At 46.1% G+C, this 24,220-nt stretch overlaps 1 protein-coding gene across 1 annotated transcript in view; it reads left to right on the top strand.

The window, feature by feature from the left end:
* Window positions 1-11,938: 11,938 nt before the first annotated feature.
* CHRM2 (cholinergic receptor muscarinic 2) overlaps window positions 11,939-24,220 on the top strand; it is an 87,159-nt gene continuing 74,877 nt past the window's right edge. Inside the window, exon 1 of the mRNA XM_088055522.1 lies at window positions 11,939-12,129. The gene's annotated coding sequence lies outside the window, so the exon portion shown is untranslated. The remainder of the gene's footprint in view (window positions 12,130-24,220) is intronic.

Raw genomic sequence — 24,220 nt, 5'->3', positions numbered from 1 at the left:
ATCACCAAAGAGTATTAAAAGTGTGACTGCAAGACACAGTCTAAAAGTGCTCCAAAACTAATTTAGTTTGCTGGCTGAACTTGACCCCATATGATTCATTGCTCTTAATAATCACCACAGCAATGTAGAACTTCATCTGAGAGCTTTCTCCTTCTAGTTTAAAAGCTTATTAGAAAGGCTGCTTATATTTGATTTAATACCAGCTTGAGCTACAAAACTATTGTCATGTCTTTCCTCATGAGAGTCTGTTCCTTCCAGTGTAAATCAATTCAAAAACTTAAATCAAAAACTTAATACAGAGGAATGTGAAAACAGGTAATTTTAAGCTGTACAATATGGAAATCCTGTCAGAGGGTCTATAAATGTTATGTTTGTTGAGTCAAACTGAATCAGAAAATTTTGTTACCGTTTTTATTAGTATTGTCACAATTAAATATATCCCGTTGACAAGAAATAACCTAAAATCATAGAAGAGGAAAAGAATGGCTGCTTACTGTCATGTTTCATAGGCACATTTCACCCTTTCTAGGTGGGAGTACCTTTCAGCAAAATACACAAGTAAACTCTCCAGGATGCTTAGGAATATTGTGAAGTTCTTTCTGTGCTGATAATGAAGGTGAGCAGATAAAAAACATGATAGGATTTTTAACTTCTATGGAAAGATAATAGTGGCTACAGTCCAAAGCTGCACAAGAAAAAAAAAGTATTTAAGAGTAAAAAATTTGAGTAATGGGATATGTGATGGTAACTGTTACTAACCTTATCTTGATTTGCAGGCTGGAGGTGGAGAAGCTGTAGGTACACAGATGGAGTGAGTCAGTACAACTTGAGTGCAACTGCTAGAAGTAGAAAGGACGGGAAGTCCAAGCAACTCCATTTGGTGGAGTTTTATTCTCTTTCAAAGAATAAGCAGATAAGATAGGAATGATGTAATAAAGGAAGGAAGAGCAGGAATCTAGCACTCAGACATTAGTAATAAATGAGTTTGAGAATTGGTTGTGACAAAGGGACACCAGTAGCAGTTCAGAGGAGTGCAGTGAATTGAGAATGGGTTTTGTGCTGGGCTGGAAGCAACAGAGAAAGTGAACAGTTGAATGCATTTAAAAAATACGGTGGCTGAACAACAGCACAGTTTACAAATCTCAGTGCTGGAAAATACAAAGCAGTAGATGTTGAAGAAGAATAAAAAATATGTTGTATTTTACTGAAATTTTTCAGTTAAACATACCAGTGACAAAAGTATAAATCAAAACAGATTAGCATATATGTGTTCAGAGATTAGCTAAATAAATAAGGCAGAAGGATGTTAAGCAACAAGGTTTATGCTGATTTATGAAATAATATTGGGTAATCATATTAGAACATTATACAGACATTATACAGACCATCTATCTAAGTGGTGTGGTTTCATCCAGAATAGTATCTGCAATAAAATTAACTTATCTCAAGAAAGATGCTGTGAAAGGGGAGCAGAAAGAGGGAAAAATAATTGCCATGAAGAAAGAAAAAACAGAGGCACTTGGCTGAACAGAGGGTGAAGAAAAAAATCCTGGAATTCTTACCCTCAGAGAGTAGGGACATAACAAAAAATATAGAAAAAATAAAGATAAAATTAATAATTCCAATATGGGAATTTGCTTTTACAAGACAGGAAATCACTCATTTTGCACTTCAGACAGAAAACCAAAACATTGTGGGGCCATCAATTGAGGTACTAGGTATCAAATTCAAAACTCATATAAGAAAATACTATTTTTCACAGATTTTGAAGAGTATAACATGTATTTATACTGTAGTTCTCAAAGCCAAGGATGATCTTGGGTGTGAAAACTTCCCAAGGTTCAAAGAATGGGGTGTTTCTAGACATATCATCAATATCCTAAGTTACAGAACATAATACTGAGATAAACAGGAGAAGAGAGAACAAAAAACACACAGGAGAATTTATGCAACTATAATTCTCCATGATTTGGAGGAGTATTCTAGGAGGAAACAGAATTTGTTATGTCTAAGGGTTAAACTGCTTGGCTCTTTCTACAGAAATATGTGAGTCTGGCCATTGCTGGAGAAAAGCTGTTAAATTTGCCAGCCTACAGATTGGAAAGTCTTTTGTTTCCTCATGCTGTGAGCCTGAGACAAAGATAAAAAACTTCAAGAGAAATTCAAGCTGTGAAGGAGAAGAAGTGAAAAATGTAGAAAAAAAATGAACCTGAAACTCAGGTTAAAGAGTAAGGTAAACAAATGAAAGATGCGTTTTTAAGGCCATCTACAGAAGACACTGGAGGATAATGGTTCAGGTGCTGAAAACAGAGCAGGCACAAACACGTGGAGCTTTATCTGAGCCCATAAGCCCTGATCCATGGAAGAGATACTTATAAAACATTGTGCCTCATTGCAGAAACACCTCTGGCATCTCAGGACTTCTGGCAGTGCGTGGTGCGAACCCCTTGGTGAGTGTGCCACTCCCATCACTACCAGTGGGAGAGAGGAAAAGGCTAAAATAATGTCATATTATTTCTGAGCGTGATGAGTGATGTCTGCCCCAGAACACAGGACAAATAGAACTACTTTGATTCAAATCAGCAACTCACTGGACACTAAGGAGAAGGTGCTATCCAGCACTGCTCATGGAATGTTGCTGTTAATGCTGGGTTTAAAATGAAATGGTTGTCAGTTTTGCGATTATTGCTTGAATTCTCATCCCAGCTGAGTGTATTTGTGACCAACATGAAGTTAAGCCATTTAATCAGGCAATGCCTTTCTTCTGCAGGCATCAGTGCTCCAGTAAGTGACAAAAGGCACAAAACACAGCATTTTGGGAGTAGAAAAAATAAAAGGTATAGTTTCCAACGCCCTCTCCCCAAAAGAAACTGAATTAATTTTCCACTTTGTATTTTTTTAGGATGGATTTAAACTGCTTGCTGAAGTAGTTTACTAAAAAAATTTTCAGGATCTCCTGTTTTAGGGAATCTGTTTCTGGATTTATGTGCTTCACCCAGGCCATTCATTCCTTCTGTGTGCTTGGGTGAGCAGTATCAGTATCAGATTTTGAATAAGCCCTGTGGCAGAATCAAAAGTTCAAAGAAGAAGTAGCTACAGAGTTACACTGCTGGAGAGCTTCCTATGTGGGCTTGAGTGTTTAAAGAGCAGACAGAACCCTTCATGCCCAGGGAAGAGGAACTATTGAGTCTGTTCGTAAAGTAATATTTGGGGGAAAAATTTCCCCCTGAACTGTGACCCTCTTTAAATCTCTTCATCAAACAAACAGTCCTTGGTGCCTCTTTGGAGTCACTGGAGTGCACATAAAGTTGCCAACAGTCTGGCTGCTCTGAGAAAAAATTGGGTTTGAAATACCTCTTGGTCTTTTTCCCAGCTAATTAAAATTAAAAAAAGGGCACGGCCTGTCTAACACCTGCTTTCCAGTGTCCACACATCATCCTTGTGTACAGCATGAGTGAAGTGGGCAGGTTGCCAGTAACTGAGGCTCTCTGCAGAAAAGTTCTTCTTTTGCAATAACACAACTATTTGCTTAAGCCCATACTGAAAGGAGTTTTCCTGGTGCTGAGCTTCAGGTTACCGTGCTCTTCTGTGTGTTTGAACTTCTCTTGAAATATTCAGAAGCCATCTGAATGCAGTCCTGACTAACGTGCTCCAGGGGACACTGGGAGGCTGGGCCAGGTGTCCTCTGGTGGTTCCTTCCAACCCTTCCCATTCTAGGGTTCTGGGGTTCTGTGACGCTCTCAAAGGCACGATGAGCTCTTCCTCATTTCTATCCACTGACTGCAGCTCACGTGAAAGACACAGAAACACCCTTCTCCAGCTTCCTGCGGGGACTCATCTTCCAAGTGATGTGGCATTCATAACTAGAGGTGTGACCTCAAGGGACACACACCCGATTATTGGCTTGTGTCTGCCTGAGCAGCTGCAAGCGCAACTACGAGCAAGCGGCATGCAAAAGAGGATGTGTCTGTGTCTGTGTGTGTGTGCACAGACACACGGACACACGGACACAGGGACACAGGGACACAGGGACACAGGGACACAGGGACACAGGGACACACGGACACAGGGACACACGGACACAGGGACACAGGGACACAGGGACACAGGGACACACGGACACAGGGACACACGGACACAGGGACACAGGGACACAGGGACACAGGGACACACGGACACAGGGACACAGGGACACAGGGACACAGGGACACAGGGACACATGGACACACGGACACAGGGACACACGAACACAGGGACACAGGGACACACGGACACACGGACACACGGACACACGGACACAGGGACACAGGGACACATGGACACACGGACACAGGGACACACGGACACAGGGACACACGGACACAGGGACACAGGGACACACGGACACAGGGACACAGGGACACACGGACACAGGGACACAGGGACACACGGACACAGGGACACAGGGACACAGGGACACACGGACACAGGGACACAGGGACACACGGACACAGGGACACAGGGACACAGGGACACACGGACACAGGGACACACGGACACAGGGACACAGGGACACAGGGACACACGGACACAGGGACACAGGGACACAGGGACACAGGGACACAGGGACACAGGGACACACGGACACAGGGACACAGGGACACACGGACACACGGACACAGGGACACAGGGACACACGGACACAGGGACACAGGGACACACGGACACAGGGACACAGGGACACAGGGACACAGGGACACAGGGACACAGGGACACAGGGACACGGACACACGGACACAGGGACACAGGGACACAGGGACACACGGACACAGGGACACGGACACAGGGACACAGGGACACAGGGACACGGACACAGGGACACAGGGACACAGGACACACAGGGACACAGGGACACACGGACACACGGACACAGGGACACAGGGACACACGGACACAGGGACACAGGGACACAGGGACACACGGACACAGGGACACAGGGACACAGGGACACAGGGACACAGGGACACAGGGACACACGGACACACGGACACAGGGACACAGGGACACAGGGACACAGGGACACAGGGACACAGGGACACAGGGACACAGGGACACACGGACACAGGGACACAGGGACACAGGGACCCACAGACACACGGACACACGGACACAGGGACACAGGGACACACGGACACAGGGACACAGGGACACAGGGACACAGGGACACAGGGACACACGGACACACGGACACACGGACACAGGGACACAGGGACACAGGGACACAGGGACACACGGACACAGGGACACAGGGACACAGGGACACAGGGACACACGGACACAGGGACACAGGGACACAGGGACACAGGGACACAGGGACACATGGACACACGGACACAGGGACACACGGACACAGGGACACAGGGACACACGGACACACGGACACACGGACACAGGGACACACGGACACAGGGACACAGGGACACAGGGACACAGGGACACAGAGACACACGGACACAGGGACACAGGGACACACGGACACAGGGACACAGGGACACAGGGACACACGGACACAGGGACACACGGACACAGGGACACAGGGACACAGGGACACAGGGACACACGGACACAGGGACACACGGACACAGGGACACACGGACACACGGACACAGGGACACAGGGACACAGGGACACACGGACACACGGACACACGGACACAGGGACACAGGGACACAGGGACACAGGGACACACAGGGACACAGGGACACACGGACACACAGGGACACAGGGACCCACAGACACACGGACACAGGGACACAGGGACACAGGGACACAGGGACACACGGACACACGGACACAGGGACACAGGGACACACGGACACACGGACACACGGACACAGGGACACAGGGACACAGGGACACACGGACACAGGGACACAGGGACACAGGGACACAGGGACACAGGGACACACGGACACACGGACACACGGACACACGGACACACGGACACAAGGAATCGGGCAAGCCGGCTGCGGGCAGGCCGCTCTCCAAGGTGCTGCAGGAGGAGGCTCTAAAATCCTCCGGCGGTTCCATCCGTTTCAGGGTTTTCCCATTTTCCCCCCATTCGAGACACTTCAGGTTATGAACCCCTGAGATTCAAGTCAAGGAGGACCTGTTTTTCTATGGTCAATGACAAGTAAAGCTTTTATGAGGCAGATAAGCCACTCCACACACCTGTACACAATTAGTGAGAATTTTATTTAACTCTTTGCCTTTTAAAGCTTTGTGTTAACAGCTATAAAACTTCCCATGTTAAAAACAAAACCATATCTCTGCTGATCCCCTCGTTAATGTGTTTTGGTTTTTTTTAAAACTCCTATATCACATAAATTGAGGCGGCATACTTCTTCCTTGCTTTCTTTTTTTCTGAAACACAATCTCCTGTCTGTACTCTGAAGTATCTCACAACCTTGAACACATGCTATATTGTGATTATCAGTCACTGTCTTCCCAAATCTGAACAAAGCTGACACTGATTTTCAGCAGATATATTTTTCAGATTGTTCTGCAACTCGTTTCAGATCTGCCCACCTGGGACACTGCAGCATTTGCAAGGAATAACTATTCCTACACAAAACAAACAAACCCCAACAAAAACTGCAGTGAAGATCTGCAGTTGATAGTTTTTTATTGCTAGGATGATAACTACGTGCATGCTTGTATTAAAAAGTGCTCCATCAGCTTTGCTGTGCATAGCAGAATGCTCTCCAGATACTGTGCTTATCCTTAATAAAACAGTAGATTTGATTTTCCAGTTCGCCACCTAGCTGCTCCACGAGAGAGAGAGGATCAGTTTGGCTCTTAAAATTAGACCCTGAGCCCCATCTAAGCCTGCTGGGAATTTCCACTGCATCCATTTTCATCTGATTTGAATAATTCCGGGTATGATGGGCTTTGAGACTCAAAGGGGACATGAAAAGTGCATCATCATTCAGGGGAAACGGAAAAGAAAACTTGATGATTTTGTATTAACAAAGCGGTTTAATGTAGCTGGTGGGTGAAAGCAACGCCCCTCCTTGCCAGCTGTTCTGGAGGACTTTAAAGCTTGAACTGAGAAGAAAAACACAAGATGTTCTTAGTCCCCTGGCACTAGTGAGATCCAAGCTACCACGTGTCAACGTTGCACTGCCTACCCTGGCAGACCTAACTGTGGTTTGTAACACTCCTAGAAATGCACTATCCTAGACAGAGCTGAGGGATTACACATAATTTTCTGTTAAAGGTTTGACCATCAGTTTATTGAACTCATTTAATTTCCTCATATTTGCATCTGTTAGGAATTTATTTGCACAGATTCTGGCCTGCCTTTGTCTCAGTTTGGATTGCTCCTTTCTTTCTTCTTGCTCTCTGTGTTCCACACTGTCAGGATGATTTGCAGTTCCATTGTCCCACTCTCACCAGCATTTTCCCATCATCTCTCAGGCACCTGCCTCCCCTGTGCATTAAACTCAGCTATCTATTGCACGGCTGGGGGTAAATAAATGTACAAGTCCAAGGGCCTTTCATTATTTGCACTAAGAACCTGTTTTCCTGGTGTTTTCTTCCACAGAGAAATTAGGGCTTTGTCCTGCTCTTCCCAGTCCCGTTTGCCTAAAACTGCTGGTAAAACCTCACAGGGAAGAGGTGCTCTCAATAAACACGGCTCTCAGACCCACTTCTTTCCCCTGGGAGGTGGCATGTCCACTTCCAGCAGGCACCGGGGAGAGAACCACATCTCTGAAGGAAAATCAAGAATTTTGGTTAGCAGAGCCGGCTGTTCTTGGGCTGTCTCTCTCAGTCTCCCAAGAAAGCTGTGTGCTGGCTGGGAAGCCAGTCACCTAAGCCATGGAGAGCACATTGGGAGGGAGCTGAGCTATCAGATCCCCATCCGCCAGGCATTTGCACATCTAAGCGTGCACCCTCCCCGTTTCCCTCCTCCTAGGAAACTTAAGCAGGAAACAGCAATCGACAGGAGCTGGGCTACTCCTGATCTATCCTCATCCATCTGGGGATAGGAAGAGGCTACCAGGAGAGAAGCTCTCATCTGCCCTGACTCCAGGTGAATGTGAGAGCCTCTGGCAGTGAGAGGGAAGTCACAGCCTGCCCTTTTCCCATTCCACTTTCTAGCACTAATCCTGCCGCAATGGGATGAAACAGGTGTGGAGGGAGGCTGAGAAAGAGGAAATAAGAGGAAATAAGAGGAAATAAGAGGAAATGAAATAAGAGGAAATAAGAGGAAATAAGAGGAAATAAGAGGATATAAGAGGAAATAAGAGCCGTGGGAGTATGGGGATCACCCACCCAGCCCCTTGGTAGCCTTGAGAGAATCTTGAGTTTCTGCACATAGCTCTGTGACCCCCAGGTGCAGATGAGAACTGAATCGGAGAAGGAGCTCATCCCTACAAATAGAATAAAAAGCTCCCTTTGGAAGTGGTTCCCGGGGACACCGCTCCTCCCTCCCCCCAAGCTATAAATCCATGGGGACGGGGGACTCATCCTGCCTGAGCACACCCCAACGAGGCAGCTCCACGCCGGGAGAAGAAGCCATTTGGGGGACGTGTAGCCAAAAACAAGGACAGCCCCCAGCAAAGTCTCACTAGAGATCACTCGGCATCTCTGGGTAGGGATGCGGTTTCCTTTGGAAATCACCTCGCTAAAAGTTGATGCCTTTGCTTGCGCTTCCCGGGAGCGACTCCCGGTCCCTCTGCGGGAGGGGAAGTTCAGCATGAGCAAATACTCTCTTTTTTTTACGAACCTTTTTATTTCCCCTCCCAGCGAAGGGCTGAGTGTTTTGTTCTGTGGTTCTACGAGGAATTTAACTCTACAGTTAGCGCTCTGTAAAGGACTCAGCTCCCTCGCCCTCCCTCTTCTTGTACGAGCCGGGGACGAGGGGACTTCGGAGCGGCTGGGGAGTGGGGAGGTCGGGGGATGTGTTTTAAACGTTTTAAGCTCAGAAGCGGCATTGTTTCCCTCAGGAGGCGTATCTAGCACGTAGCTCTATAAAGAGGAGAGCCGGTAATGACGGATGCTCTGTCAGACGTAAAAGGTGCCAATTACCGCGGAGTCCCCGGTGCCATCAGGATGTATCTGCTGAGGCTGATGGAGGGCAGGGCTCGGGAAGGCAGCGCCGCTCACACGCGTGGCGGTGCGGGGAATCTCCGCTCTCCCCGGGCGGGCTGCAGACAAGGCTCGGAGGAGGTGAGGGTCACACGCCAGGGGTTTTCAGGACTTTTATTTCCCTGGGAGATGACGGCGCTCCCCGCTCGGCCGAGGCCGGCGCGGCGGAGGATGTCCCTCCAGTGCTGAGCAGCGTGGCACTGGGGAGCCCCCTGCAGCTGTGCAGCGCCAGCTCGGAGCTACCTCCTGCCTTCAGTCCAGCCGTGCTGCTGGAAACCATCCCCGGGCCTCTTTCCTTGTCTGCAGGGGAGCCCGGGGAGTCCCCAGGACTGCCGTGTGCTGCCGGGGTCATCCCAGGGCAGGGCCGCCACCCACTCCCTGCTCGCCACGGTGGGAAGGGCTGACTCGTGCTCGCAGTGACTGAACTCTAATTAAATCTCCAGAAATCAACGCGTACAATCAAACACTCGCTGGGAGGGGGAAAAAAAAAAATGACGCTAATGATAATAACAAGGGGAAGAAGAAGCAGGCGTTGTGACTTTTGAGGCTGCTGATCATCCTGATTAGTGAATGTTAAAATGTGTTAAGTGCCAAGGTCTGAGAGACAACCCGTGGGAGGCGCAGGAGCCGGCCGGGGCTGAGGCTCTGTCTGGCAAAGGAAAGGGCACCCAGCCTGTGGAAGCGCCTGTCCCCTGCCTTGGCACTTGAGGTGGAGCAATCCCATGGAACTGAAGTGTGCTTATGGAATACTTCCAACCTCCCGATAACAAATATCATCTGAGTTGCTTGGATAGCTGTCTTCCAACCTGCTGTGAAGTCCAGGCAAAATTTTCTGTGAAAGCTGAGAAACCCAGGGGCAGAAGTCAGGTCCCAGGTGCCTTGATGCTACTGAAGAGCTGCAAGTAATCCAGCCCTTAAATCGTGAGAAAGTGCCTTCAGGTAGAGAAACACAGCCTTGTGTAACACTGAAGGACAAGCACCTCCAAAATTCAGAGCTCCCCATCTCCAAATTAGCTGGTAGTGAGGAACATAAAAGATCATTTAACTCCAACCCCACTGCCATGGGCAGGGACATCTTCCACTAGATCTGGTTGCTGCAAGCCCCATCCAGCCTGGCCTTGAGCCCTTCCAGGCAGCAGCCCTACTCGGAAGGCACATCACCCTCTTTGGGGAAAATCCACCCCTAGGAACCTTCCAGGAGCCACAGCTACTTGTATTTGAGTCGTGCAGACAACTCTCTTCCTGGAGCAATCTCAGGCCAATATTTGAAATATTTGGAATATTTGGAGAAGTAGTGGTTAGAGTGGAGAGGAGGGCTGTGGCTCCTTCAGCCTTTCAAGACAAGAGATGGGGCAGGGGAGGCAGCAGCCAAAAGCCTGGACTGCCTTCATAAAGTCCATTTCTCTTTTCTGCACTGAGCACTTCCCCCCTACTAGTCTTTGGACAATAGATGAGATGGGTTCTGCTCTCCTGCTTCCCACTGCAACAGGCCCTATCCCAAGGGAAAAAACAAACTTCAGACCACAAATCAGTTCTGGTGCAGGAGAGAGGCAAATAAAACAAAGAAAACCTGAAGATTTTTATATCTAGATTATGTCCATAGAACTGTCAAGTCTCCTTAAGCAAGGTGAATACTTCTTAAGCTAGTTAAAGACTATTAGTTAAAGAGGAATTCTTTACACCCGATGAGAACTAACTCTTGTTCTCAGAATGTATTCTGTTTTCCCTAATTTATTCGTCATAGTGCGAAGGAAGCCTCTCCCCTTGAAAATTTCAGGACAATAATCAGTTTAAGAAACTGGATTTAGTGTAACAACATTTTTCCACAATGTGCAGAGCCTCCGATGACTGCAATAATCTAAAAACAAGATCTCTTTCTCTCTTTCTTCTCTCCCATACATTGCTTTAGACTTACAGCTATCAAGGAGTTGCAAAAAAAAAAATAAAATTAAATAAAAATAATAATAAAAAAACAGAAATAAAGAGGACAGTATTACAGGGAAAGATGGGGAGGAGGTAATTGGGAAAAAAAAAAAACAAACCAAAAAAAAGTGGTTCTGATGTGCAAATTGTAGATAAAGACTTGTGATGAGAAAGAGGGGAGTGCCTGATGAGGAAGACTGGAGAGTGTGTTGAGAGATAACAAGAACCAGTAATTTCTATTCAGCAAAGCCACCAAATCAGAGAGCAGCGCGATCTTATTGGAGGAGAGCCTTCAACAGCAACTAATCCTGTCATATTGAAAGAAAATTGTAAATGTTCTCTGCAGAAATTGCCTTGCCATTGCAGCTAATCGAGCCCACTTCGCACTCACACACATCACACACCCCCGCACACGCTCCGGGCGGTCAGCGAGCGCACCCAGAGCCGCAGCAAGGACATTCACCCAGCCGAGATGCTCACCTAGGCACCCCGCTTCCCTCGCTCGCCGCCAGCTTCCCTCACTTCCCCACCAGCTCTGGGGGAAGTAGGAATTATTACCGGCTCACTCACGAGTCCCGGCTTCACCTGTTTTTAATTACTCCAGTTTTGTCTAAACCTTTAAGCCAGGTTTGATAGCATTATTGCTCTGTATTTTTTTTTTATGATTTTTTTTTTTTTTTTTAAGAAAGAGCTCAGCTTGGCTGAACTGCAGCAGCGACTTCCGAGGGTTAGAGCCACCGAGGGGCTGTGTGTGTGTAAAGTGTGTGCCTGTGGGTGTGGGGGGGCGAGAGGGGAGCGGGAGACAAAAACTCCATCAGCCCGGACAATGCCACCCCTCGTTTAAAGCTTCCAACCTGTTATTCCTTGCCCCAGCTATCACGGTACCAAGTGCTCCGTATTTCCCCCGGCCCAACCCCCCTCCCTGCTGGTGGAAGATATGGAAGAGGACGATAAAGGCGCTGGCTGCGGGCGCTGACGGCGCCCAGCCCGCATGCCTCTGCCGCCACGGCCGGGGCCGCTCCAGCCAGCGGCTTGCAGCGGGATGAGACGCAACTTCTGCTAATTGGATCACAGGTAGGAAAGCTTTGGTTTTTACTGACGTTTCCTCTCTCTCTCCCTCTTTTTCATTTTTCTTTCCATTTTTTTTTCTTTTTCTTTTTCTTTTTTTTTTTTTTTTCTCTTGGCATTTCTATCGCGTCCTCTACCCTCCGCCCCTTCTTCGCCGGACCTAGGATTTCATCCCCTGCTGTCATAGGAAAGCTCCCGCCAAGGAAATAATGTCTAAGAAACGAGCTTTTGTTTCCTGGCAGAAGAAGCAGAACATACCATAGGGAAACTTTTGCTGAATGGGTCACAGCTGAGCGGGCCACCGGTGAATAGCAGCGACAGGAGATTAGGCAAAGCGATTGTTCCCAGCACAGAGCCCTTCTCTGTCGAGTTTCAGTTGCGATATTAATCCCAGAACCGAGCCTAGCATGGTGTAGCGGGAGCGACACATAGCCTGATATAGAGAAACCTTCACATTTTTCAAGAGCTATACACAGGGAGTTTTATTACAAATGCTACATTCCGACACAGGTTCATCTGCCGGGCTACCCTTCCCAAATGCCTCTGTGACATGTTTGTCCACGACTCCTGCAAGATGTCCCCGGGAGCGGAGCCTGCCCGCCCGCGGTGTGCGCTCGCTGTCGGGAGGGCAGGAAGGGACGGGGCGGGGGGGATCCCTGCCCTGCGGGACAGGAGCGATGTGGGGTGCCGGGGAGGGGACTGCCGCCGTGCCGGGGCTGTCCCTCGCCCCCAGAATCGCTGCTGTGCCCGGGAGCAGCTCCCGCTGCCCCCTCTCTCCCGTCCTGCCCAGGGGAGGGGAGCTCGGGCTGGGGGTGCCGCCGAGGGTGGGAAGGGTCTGGGCTTCCCCCGGCTCATTCCCGGCTCCCCTCGGCAGCATCCCTGCCCCGGGGCTCGCTCCCAGGAGCAGGAAGCAGGGTGCTGCGGGAAGGGATGCTCCGGGTCCGGCTGGCCTCTCTGCCCCGGTCCCGCTGAGACCCCGGCAGGGCTGTGTCGGTCCCGGCCGTGCCTCCGGGCTCCCTTTCCTCTCGCCTGTGCCGCCACCGAGGGGTGCTCAGGGCCAGAAGGAGCGAGCTGCTACTTTGAGAGGGAGCTCCGATCAATCTGTGGATGAAAAATTGCCTCCCAGAAACAGCCCTGGGGCATCGAGGTCCGGGTGCAGCCCCACAGCGAGGCCGTATCGGCGGCTCTGAAGGGACAAAGTGCTTTCTGCTTCTTCTCGGGCAAAAGCCGATTCTGGCCATCCCTCCAGCTAGGGCACTTCTCCTGGCTTTGCGCCTTCCCACCAGTCTGCCCCGTGCCGTGCTCGGCGGCTGCCCCAGCACGGGGGTGATGGGGGGAGGCAGGCTGGGAGCTCCTCTGCTCGTCCCCCTGCGGGGCAGCCGAGCCGGAGGGCCCTGGTGCCAGGCGCTCCTGGAGGATGGCTGTACCCACTGCCAAATCCGAGGAGAGGCTCTCGGGGCTCACAGTTCATCCCCACTAGCCCACGGGTGAGTCCTTACCCCTTTGCTGGGTGAAGAACAAGGGATGCTTCTTCCCGTCCCTGCAAGATTGTTTATTCCTACTATTTTCATTTCTTAAAGTTCCTTCCAGGGCAAGGAGATGGCTTTATTTCCAACTGGAAATTCTTGCTGCAAATCTAGCCAGAGTGACATCTATTCCCATTTTGATGTATCAACTAGTGTGTTGGCACACACTGGCTTGTCCTTGTCCCTTAAGGAAGATATTCCCTTTGCAGAAGGAAAAAGGCAAGGACAAAAAAAGAAGGTCTAACCTCTGCCTGACAGTCCAACTGATAGACAGACAGTTCTTGCAGCTGTTTGGGGGATATACCAAATCCATAAACTATAGAAAACAATAAGGAAGGTGAATACAGGAGAGCAGAGGCATGCATGCTGTCTTTTATGGTATTGCATCACTTGCAATCACAGCCCCTATCTGAATACACACCAGCTTTGATTGTGTGGTTTATGACACCAGCCGCTCTTGGTGACTCATCTATAAACCTCTCTAAGCTGCACAGAATACACTTCCTCCCTCCTTTGGGATCTTTTGAGTATAAGTTTGGTTGAACTTCCCCCCTGCAGGACCCCCAGACTGTTTGCTTTTGCACCAGGAGAGTGAGAAGTGCAGTAATCTCACTGGTTTGTTGAGCGTGTGCCCCACTGAGCTGCCCTCTCTGCTCCTTCCCTCAGCACTCTGATTTCTGCATTGCAGTCCACTTGGGAACAAGGCACAGGATATGGGAAGGGGGGGTTTAGGATGTCCCCAGCTTGCTTTGGATGTAGGTCAAAATTATAAAAAGGAGAGGTCCTGCTTTTCTCCCATCCAAACCCAGGATTTTGAGTAGTGTCCTCTACCCGAATGGTTGTAACCCTGCATCTGGGCAGAGCTCAGGAGACCTGGACCATGTGTGACCAAGAATGTCCTGAGGAGATGGAAGGGACAGCAGTCTGGCTGTGCTCTGTCACCATACATGATGGAGACCCAGACACTGAAAGGGGGAAACTGAGGCCATCAGTTAAAAACTGAATCTATAAACAAAACTACTTTTTTTCCTCCTAGATGTTCAGCCCAGTGCCCACTGTCACTTTGTTTGTCCCCTCTGGGCTGAATCCCTGTGTGTGTGTGTGTGTGTGTGTGACAGTTCTCAGCTACTCAAAATGTTTGGCTCTTTCAGCCCATTTGGTGTCTCATTCAAAAGCCTTTTGAGGACACCTACTATGAAATCCCTCAATGTTGTAAATATAATCCCAGGAGGTTTCTCTGTCCCACTTCACTTCTGTAACCCACTCACCCGTTCACCCAGCTTTCCCTTTTCCGCTAATATCATGACCTACATGCAAAAGACGTATTTTCTGGTCCTGTTTCCATAGCAATGCAGCATGGGGAACTCAGACAAGCCAGTAATAATGAAGCCAATTCCCTTTCTGTGAAATCAAGACCTCTTTGAAAGTTGAGTTCAGTTTAAGGCGAAGTAGGGGGCCGCGGGGAGTTGGGTTTCCAGCCCGAAGCCCAGATCTCCGCGCCCTCTAGTGCCAGAGGCAGGCGAGGAAGAGCATCCCCGGGCACAAGGAATGTGAGGCTTCATAGCCAACTACTGCAGAGGGGGAGAAGCAAGTGGTATGAGTAAAGAGCATTCTTCCATCCTTCCCAGTGTCTGTTGCCAATCAGATCTTCCCTCTTCCAAGCTGAAAGCTTGAATCAGCTGATTCAGCTGATCCTGGTTTGGTCACTCGGAGATTATGGCTTGGGTGGGTTAAGCTGTGGAATAAAAAATGGGAAGAAATTGGAGCTGGGAAGCCCAGACTACGTCTGACCGTTTTTTTTTTGAAATTGTGGATCTCTCTGGCTTTGAGCTTCGCAGCTTGAAGCAACTCGCAGCTTATTCTAAGAGATTTGATGGCACAGAAGAGGATTACTCACTTGTGAAACTGCTGCCCTGACCTTCTACTGGCTGTTTAGGTGGGTGGATGGGATAGGCAACAGTAATCAGGCTAAGAAAAGCTGAAGGAGCTTAGATCCATCTCATATGAATGACAGGGATAACTTTTTCACAAATGCTTGTAGCCTTAAATCTTAAAAAGCTTAAATTGTATGCTGGTATTTTAACGTATGGTAGCATTAAATTGTGTGGTAGCATTTCAAGCCCTGTTAAACCCATCTTAGAGATTCCCATCTCTAAGAACCAGGCTGTAGAAAGAACCAAGCACTGAGAACTCCTGCAGCTAAGCGAGACTCCACGCACACCACCAACCCATCTTTTCCAGTTTCCATATTTTGGCAAAGGCAGCTTTCAGTTTTGCCAGGGTCTCCACGGCTTTTCCTGTGTCAGAACTGCCCAAAAAAATACAGTTTTGTATTTTGTATTCCCTACTTGCTTGTCCACATCCCACCAGCTGACTGCCAAACACCTGTGCCTAGCAGATTGCATTCCCTAGCTCTCCATATTAAATCGAGAAGGGATCCCTTGCTGACTTATCCCACCGCCTTCCTACACTTCCCTGATTGAAGTGGGCAGCATTAAAAGTTGAGACCACTCCTGAAGTTGCATTAAAGGGCTGCCTCCTTTTCCCATGCACCCTGAGCTTTCTGCTGTGTAAAAATGCTTCAGGCTGTGGGGCTGCCTGTCCTTTTGGACTGCCAGTCCTATCTTATAAGCTGTATTGTTACCTATGTCTAACACCATCTATTCCCCACAGACAGGGTTATATATCAGCAGGTCCTACAAAGAATATCTCTCATCTACAAAGAATATCTCTCATATAACACAATCTGAAGTCCCAAGAGGACAGGATAGGGTGAAGTGAGTGATCTCATTCCTAAAGAATGCTTGCCAATGCCACTAAGAAGTGCAATGGAGTTTCAGCAGTGCACGTGCTCCATGTATTCGTTTTTAAGATTATGATGCAGTTTAAATGAAAGAGACCACATTTAGGGCCAGCTACTTTGCTCAAAGTCTTCTGCCTGTTTTCTATTTGATAAGGTGATTCTCTGATTCCCATCATTCCAGTATTTCTTGAGACTCCATGGGCTAGGTTCTGATCTTAATTACCTTTTTTCAAATCAGGGGTGCCTCCAATGATTTTGATTGCGTCTGCTTTATTCTGGTGCAATTGAGCTCAGAATCTGACTTTCACAGAAACATAGTAAGTGTTGTAATTAGAATACGCCAGTGTTTTGACAACTGTTCATGGAACAGCTCTGTTTCATCAGACTCTGCTGAAAGGGAAATGCAGTGTGATAATGGGCATTGGGAATAGCACGGGCACCTCTCGCAGCGATGGCAATAGAGATCTCTGTGAGCAGCCACAACATAAATAGGCGAGAAATTCTGTAAATCAGCATTTCCCAGGGTTTCCCTCAAGCTCTTAGAAAAGCTCTGAGTAAACTGTGGGCATGTGTGGGTTTTCTTAGTTTTGTTGGTTGCTTGTGTTTTTTGGTTTGGTGTTTGGTTTTCTTTGGGGTTTTTTGGCTTTTTTTGAGAGAGGTGTAATGAGACAAAAATATCTCCATAGGTCTGTCTTCTGAATCATTGTCAAAATTAGTGCTGGAAACCAAGGTGATAAAATAAACCTAGTAATTTAACAGCATTTTCTTGCTTAATGATTTCTCTGGCTCAGGATTTTCAGGTAGCCTGAATATATAAAGATCTCTTTATTTCTGTGCAGATAGGATGATCAGGCATGAAGATTAGATCCTTCTCTTCTGTAATCCATTCCACCATGAGAGAAACAAAAATTAGTAAAAACTATATATAGGGGAAAATCTGGTTTCTGATATAGATCATAGCATTTTCATAGATTCCTGAGAAATTTTCTCTCAGCTTTGCAATGAATTACTGATGTCTATTTTAAACTCATCTATCTCATGTTCAGTCAATTAGAAAGCAGAGCAGTCATATATTGAAAATTATTCATAACTTTGTTCATGAGTAATGGCAACAAGCTTATTCCTCTATTATTTCTGAAATCCTTTAAAGCGAGCCAGTGACCAATGATTTATTCATGAAAATATTCACACATTTCAAAAGTTTCATGAATGTTAGCATGAATTATTAACAGAATTTGTGTTATTTGTTCTCATTGCTCATTATTTTCCTATTCAAAAAAGCATCAGTCATCCACTTACAGAGCATTAGAACATAATGATTACAGCATTGGATCAGACAGGTGTTTTGTCTTGTCCTGTAGAGTGTTTCTATCAATGCTGGTTACCAAAAAGACAGGTGTAGTGAGTGCTGCCCTAGATATCTGTACTGCCCTCAGGTAAAAGGTTTTCATCTTGGGTTTGCTCACCACCCAGAGATCTTTTCCAAATGACAAAAAGATCTACTCACCTCCCTCCCCAGATGGAAACCTCTAGTGGTTTCAGACAAGCTGCAGATGTACTCACTGGCCAGAGAAGAAACTAATGCTGTTTTTCCTCCCAGTAAGTTCAGTACCTTAGTGATTGCATGTAGCAAGGAATTCAGCAGGTTAATTAAATATTTTCTTTGGAAAATCATATTTCAGACAACCTTTGATCTATTTAAATAAGTTGTCTTTCAGCATTATTGATACCTCTCTGTTATGTGACAGGAAAAGACCAACTGGAACAGCCAGTTCATTGTATAAGTGCCATTCATTTACTCCAGCATGACAGAAGAAAAGAACAATAAAATAATTTACATTTTAGCACCTCTTACTCTTCCCATGCTAATGAAAGTTTTGGTTTTTCTGTTTGGTTTGGGCTTTTTTTCTTATTTCTGACACTGCTGTAATAGAGAAGAATAGAGTTGTTCACTGTAATGTCATAATGAGTGGCCACAGGTGGCTTAGAACAGAGAAAGGCTACCAAATATTTCACTCCACCTCTGGTTGCTCTGCCTCAGCCAATGTTAATTTCCATTGGGGATCCAAATGTTAGGTTCTCCCAACTTAATTAACATACTATGAGGTACTTCAATCCTTATTCTCTTTTTCTAAGAGCAATATTTTCAGCAAAGAAGTTCTAAGTTCTTGGACAACCCAGCTGTTAATCTTTTACTGTGAAAAAGGATAATTTATGTTTAGCTTCTGTTTTCTCTTTCTTAACCATGCTCCAGCTTGTAATAATAATCTACCTATTCTATCACAACTTAAATTTGTCAAAGAGTTTAATACAATGTATAAATACCTATATATGTAGACTTGACAGGTTGTTTTTCCTGGTCTTTTAGCTTGATATTTCAAAAAATGTCAGACAACATTTTTTTTAAGAAAGCTATGATTCTTTTTTATCCCCTCCTATATGTAAATCTAGTTTTTGTTAGTTTCAATCAATTAAGGTGGAAGAGAAACAAGGCTTTTCAGTGTATAATATCTGAGATTAATCCTGTGCTTGTCCTAAAGATAGATATGCTTGTTGCTACCCTCCCGTCCCTCTGCAGAGTATCTGACTTCAGCAACAACCTGCCTATTTTTGCTATCAGCACAGCCACTTCAATTTCAAATGCTTTCCAAACCCTTGCATATGTAACCATGAGTCCTTTTGATATGCTGCTGGTTAGTTTATCAGTTTGTTCCAGTGTTTCCCCTTTCAGTATTTCACATTCTGACAGCTCATGTGCTTTCTTGTCTCGAAAAAAATAGGTCTAACATGGATATTGGCACAGCATCCTTTGCAGAGAAGATTTAACCAAAAATATAATTCAGAACTTCTGCAAAGTCCTTTTCATTAATTAATTATTCCTCATTAATTATTCCTAATAGCCCCTTGATGTGCAGCAGATCCCGCTGGTTTCCTCCTACACTGAGTGATTTTAAGACCTTTGAGAAATGTCCTGCAGTTCCCCCTCTGTACACCGCCCCACAAGCTCCTGTCAGTTTGTGCATCCTTGGCCCTCTTCACTTACCAATGACATTTTGTCTGTGTTTTATTTTAACTCCCTCCCTTAGCCATGGGCTTCACCAGAGACAAAGTGTCATTTCCTCAAACCTGGTGGCTTGGCTCAAACAATTTCTTGAATTTTAACATTTCACAAATTTTTTCCTATGTTGTCTTCCAGTTTGCTTTCCACATGACTTCACTGAATCAGAAACTGTCTGTTGAAACACCTGTTGTTTTGAATCCATGGATTTTACTTTCTTTCTCTTTTGTTCTTTGGCATTTGTTTTGTTTTGTTTTTTAATTTATTTTATTTTATTTCTGCCTTCAGTACTTTTTAAGCAGTTCACTAATTATAATTAGTTTGTCTCAAGCTCTTAACGTAGCAATAAGTTTATTATTTTTCAGTGTTTTGTCTGTATCACATCTTCAGCTATTTAATTAAGAGCACCTACTCTTATGTTCTCCACTTATTCTAGAAATTACTTAGGAATTGATGGGTTTTTTTTAACCTGCTTGTAGCAGCTGACTTTCCAACACACATGTGGGTGAACTCACCAACAGTTACCATTTCATTAGACTTTCATGCCTCTTTGATCTCTCTCCATAATAACCCACTGAATATCCCAGACATTTCCTGGACTAAGGGTGCTGGTGCTTTGTGCAAGCATCAGGCTTGAATTGGAGAGGGTATTTTTTCACTTAGCACACTGGACTGAGACCAAGTTGATCACAGATAAGCTCCTGGCCATGCCACCAACCTGCTGCCTGATTTTTGACACATTCTTATGGCCTGACACAAAGTCTGCTGAGGTCAGAGACCAACTCTTGTTACCTTGGCTAGGCTTTGGCTGGGCATCCTGAGGCAGGGACAATAATTCTTCCTGGTGCCATGACAGTGCTGTTGGGATTTGCTTCCTGCAGATTGTCAGATAGTGAGGTTCACCTGTGGTGCTGCCAAATGAAAAAAAAGAACAGACAGACTCCATCCACGGGGTTTTTCTTCACACTGGGGTGTTGGAAAATTGAGCATTTTGGAGATGCTTACTGGGAAAGTCTCTGTTCAGAAAAGGAGGATAAGATAAAATGTTTAGTATCCCTCAGACAAAAAAATACTGAAGCTGCAACAACTCTGGATCTTGGTGAGAAGAGATGTTTCCTCTGCCGTTGCTTTTCCATGATTAAGCTAAACTTAAACTGATCCCCTGATCCATTACTGGCATCCTTAACCCACACTAATTTCACTTTTCTAGCAGTGTGTATTCAGCTGATGGAAGCTGTCAGAGCACGAGTGACATGAGAGGAGAGGCCATCACCAAAGCACTATATTTAACCTGGCAATGTCATGCCTTCTCAGAATGACCTTGAGCCCCAGCAGTGAGAATTTAAACAGGGAATCTTGGTTGTGAAGTTTCTTCCTTTAGCCAGACACAGAAGGCTCTTAAATATGAGGAAAAGCAGGGAAGAAGGAAGGTAAAATAAGTTACCCTACTGCTTTTGACATTTGTGATAGCCTGCACACTTAACTGCCACTAGAAGGAAAGAATACATGAAGGGATCACTGTTAAATTCTCATTTAAAATGTCTGTTTGATGTCTGCTAGTCATTTTCAGAATCTGATCCACTGGGAGTAAATGTAGGGATTTTTTCTGAAAGGTTTTGACATCAGAAGCAGTTTCCTGCAAGGAATGTCCTACTGTTATTAATTCTTTTGCCATGTGCTTCAGTAAAGGGGGAAAAAACCCAAAAATATACAATTAGAAAAAAAAAAAAAGTAAGGAAAGAAAAAACAAAGAAGATTAACAAAAGCATTTGTTATGTTTTGTCTGAAGAAAGCCTGTAACTATCTCTCTCCCTTTCTTTAGCCAAGAGTGACACTGTTTATCTCCTACTTTGAAACACAGAGGTACGTAAAATATCAGGTTTAAAAAAGCCCAGATAAGTCAAGCACTGCCATTCTTTCTGAATGACATATTTGACAATTAATATTCCACATTATTGTCTTTAATTCCTCTTAAAAATCAAAGTGGGGTGTGGAAATGACACATAGCTGAAAAGATGAGTAATTGTCTTGTTAGTACTTTCAGAAAGTAGTGACAAAGGCTGAATTCCTGGTTTCACCACAGGCTGCTGACAGGGCCTTGGACAAACTCAGTTACCTCCTCAGCTTCTAACATGGAAATAGTATAAAATAACATTTTAATTCTCACAAGCTTTGTCTGCTCTTCCTGTTTAGATTTTAAATCGTTTGGCAGCATTTTTTAAGCAGTCAGCACTAAGTTACCCTTAAACTTACCTAAATTTGGGCATCCATAGAAAGAAATGAAGGATATATTATCTTCCCAATATTCAGCTACTTTTTATTCCATGTGCAAATTACTTAATAACATGGGCCTTTGGAGAGTAGGAGCCTTTTCACTGGCCCCTGGTGTCACTGGCACAGGCAGCTGTACATGGTACCCCAGTTGATGCTGGGGTGTTACCACCATGTGCCTGTTCCCTTTGCCTGCTCACTGCTGCCACACTTCTGAGAGAGGAAAGTGGGAAAGCTGCCTTAGGGAGAGTTGCTTTTGCACTCAGAGTCACCAGGTGAGCCCTCTTCTTTGGACAATGCTCAGCCTGCTTTACTTTCTCTGCTCAGCAGAATTTTTTTGTCCTTCTTGGCTAGGTTCTTACTAAAACTAAAGCTACTGTAAGACATTTTGGGAAGTTGCCCTGAGGGAAAGGCAGGTACAAAGCTGCAGAGAGAAAGCACTTAGCCCCACAAACCAGTGACAGCAAATTTACCCAGTTTGGGGAGATGTGACAAGGTGATATAGTGGCAGCCTAGAAATCAAATGTGCTGCTCTTCCAGGAGAGTCATTGGATCTGGCTGCTGTGGACAAAAGGTGCAGTTTCTAAAGACTCAGTCCCACTGAAGACTGACTGAATCACCTTTTCCTGGCACACAGGCAGGCTGGTCATTCTCTCTCAAAGGGGATCTTCTGGCAATCAGCAAATTCTGTGATGCTATGACTTGAATGAGAACGAGCCCCTGGCCCTCCCTACACCTTTCTTTTCCCCATGTTTAAGAGTTGAAACATCGAGTTTCCTCAGTGCAGGTCAGTAGACAGGACCAGCTGAAGGTGCCTTGCTTTTGTGCTGATCATGACAGCATAACAAATGCCTACAGCACAACAGCAAAGGAAAAATGCATCCTCTGCATTTTCTGATATTCTTTGGATGCTATGTTCAGTTTGAGTCAGCTGGGAGGCTCAGAGACTTGTGATTGCACATCTTAGCAGGTGAAGAGCTCTCAATTTAACTTTTATTCCAGTTTGAGTAGATGGAGCAAACAAAAAAGTCTTCAGCCCTTTCCTTCAAGGCATGAGGAAGCTCTGGTGAAATGTATTTCCTAACCCTCTGGCAGTGGTGTTAATGCAATACAACAAAAAGAGCAAGGAGAAAAGCTCAGGAGAGCTCTCACTTTTTTTTTTTTTTCCCTTTCATAATTTGTTTATTTCTCAAGAATAGCTCCAGATCAACATTTTATTCATTGCACACTATTGCTTCTTAAACAAAGGAACTAAATTAAAAGCACAACAACCAGAAAGGAAGTTTTTTGCAGCTGAACACAGACAGAGAAGAGATGATAACTAAATAAAGAGGAATCAATTCTTTATTTTGAAGATCTACTTAGATCATTGTTAGGGATCACACCAACATTTTTTTGCTGACAAACACCCTCATCTCTTCAACCTCTTGTTCTCTGCCATGAAGCCAGTTCCTGCAGTGCAGAGTTAAGGAGTAATTATCACTCTTTCTTCTGTAATGAATAGTTATTATACAGGCCACCTAGGAGCCTTCTGTGGTCACCATGCCAACTCTCTCCCCCAGTCTTCTTTAACCCACTCCTCTTCGCTGCGGTGCTCAGCCACACGTGGGATGTGGGGCTGCATGCAGGCTGTGCACAGCCCACCCTGATTCCACAGCATCCTGGATGCTGAAAGGGCACACAGGCTCACCGAGTGAGTACAGACACAGGGATTTAACAGGCTGTGCTCCCTGCCATGATGGGAGAGGATTAGCTTGTGTGCCAGACCTCTTGCTGCTCTGCAGCCAAGCACTCTGGGTGCTTACAGTGCAGCCTCAGAAGGAGCCTAATCCAGGCCTGTCAGCTGGCAGCATGTTTTCTCTGCCACCAGGGCTTGACAAGCTGGGGCTCCATGGGTGTTTATGAGGCAGGCATGAAAGCAGGAGGAGAGGTGCTAGAAGAAGACAGCACCTTGGAGAAGTCAGGTGCACTTCTTTGCTCTGGTAGGAGCCAAGGTGTGTTTCCAGCTACCCCTCAGTGCTGCTGCTGCTGTGATGTCAGTCCTTTTTAGGGGGAATCGATCAGCTGGAAAGTGAGAACATCACTGTCTGTGCTTTCAAGTGGTGGCTACGTCCCACTAGGGAGAGGGGAGAAGGACTGCGTGTTGTCTGATCTCCCACCGTTCCTTCAGCTCTGAATTGAATCACACAGTGAGGAAAATGAGAGCTGATCTTTGCTTAGATAAGCATTCTCAAGCAAATTAACCAAACAATGACAGAGCTATTTGTGCTCCTATAGGAAATTATGTACACATCATCCCAGCTAGGTGCGGTCCTGAGCACTGAATGGTGCAGGAGCTGAAGCAGCTCCCTCAGCTCAGGAATACCTGGGATTTGGTACAATACCTGTATTTTTTTTTTCTCTTGCTGCTCGCTGAAATGACTACCTACAGTCCCTCAA

This window comes from Pseudopodoces humilis, chromosome 5 (assembly GCF_049639895.1).
Source record: "Pseudopodoces humilis isolate 2021_Gansu_Grassland_sample_001 chromosome 5, ASM4963989v1, whole genome shotgun sequence".
Classification (NCBI taxonomy): Eukaryota; Metazoa; Chordata; class Aves; order Passeriformes; family Paridae; genus Pseudopodoces; species Pseudopodoces humilis.
This window is presented reverse-complemented; position numbering and strand designations above follow the sequence as displayed.